This window comes from Mytilus californianus, unplaced genomic scaffold (genome assembly GCF_021869535.1).
Source record: "Mytilus californianus isolate M0D057914Y unplaced genomic scaffold, xbMytCali1.0.p SCAF_2, whole genome shotgun sequence".
Taxonomy (NCBI): Eukaryota; Metazoa; Mollusca; class Bivalvia; order Mytilida; family Mytilidae; genus Mytilus; species Mytilus californianus.
Window position 1 is genome coordinate 47,678,598 of NW_026262668.1, and position 1,470 is coordinate 47,680,067.

The window sequence follows — 1,470 nt, forward strand, 5'->3', positions numbered from 1 at the left end:
TTGGCTTTTGTTTTTCTCACAGCAAATGGATGATTTCTTTAGTAATTCAAGTATGATATCATTGTGTAAGGAAAAGACATACTAAAAAATAAAACAATTACTTTATCATCGGGATCAGATTATTTACTAGTATATATATTATTGAAACGATAAGTAAATCATATCTGCATCAATTTTCAAAAATTCACAAAAATCTAGACATATTCCACAAAATATATACTATATAGTAATTATATTGTTTACAATGATGTCAATGAGAATGCATTACCATTATTTTAGATACAATGGTAAAGTATCAATTCGAACGTAATAACAGACAATATAACATCAGTAAAGACACACACCTGTATTCCTTTCCTGTCATCTTTCAATACAAGAGAAATACTATGTTACATATGTAATGAGATAATTGGTACTGTTTGTTACAACCTATAACAATTATACAAGCCCAGTCGTGCATGCAAAACCCCCAATCGTAAGTCAAAGTATCAGCACACAGGAAGTAGTTGTCCCAGACATCTAAAAAGCGCTAGCACATTAGGACTCACCAATGTAAAGCTGATGACCAAATATATTTTGTATCTTACCGTTTTGGTTTTAGAACAATATTTATTTAAGATCAATAGTGATATACCTTAAAATAGAGAATGGAAACGAGGAATGTGTCAAAGAGACAACAACCCAACCAAAGAGCAACAAACAGTCCAAGGCTACCGATACGTTTTCAACGCAGCGAGAAAATCCCGTACCTGGAGGTGGGCTTCAGCTGGCCTCTATACAAAATATAAACTAGTTCAGCGAAATAGACGCCACACTTAAAACTCCGAAACTTACAAATGAACTGCTTACATCGTATTCTTAATTGTTTCCAAATGTTTCAAATTTGAACTTTCGCCGTGATATAGCAAATATGATCTGACGTGACATTAAATACTCATCAAACAACCGATCAATCAATAATGCAAATACACTTTTCCATCGTTAAAATCACACTTCTGTTGTTATCTAGTACTTGTTATACCACACACTTAATTTGTATGATGTTTTTCAATTTGTATTAAAAATGAAAATATAAAAATGTTTTGCCCCAGGATTTTCCAAACAAAGATGAATCAAGTGATTTTCATTATAATGTGTTGACCACGATTTGAAAGATGTGAATATCAATGTAGATATATAAAAAAGTGTTTTAATCAAGAAACAAATATAGCATTCATGAAAAGATTTATGCAGTAAAATTAATTTGAAATATTGACAAATTAGAATATAAAGTATGTAAATATTCGTTACGGAGATCAATACCAGAGCGCATGTGGTAGAAGACATGCTGTCAAAAACTAGCAGAATTACTGGAAAGACATTATGCTGCAAAACAGTATTTAAGCAACAAATAATGTCATGCAGATGATCGTCGACCATTTCTTGGTAGAAAAATAAATGTAATTATTGAAAAAAAACAAACACTAAAGA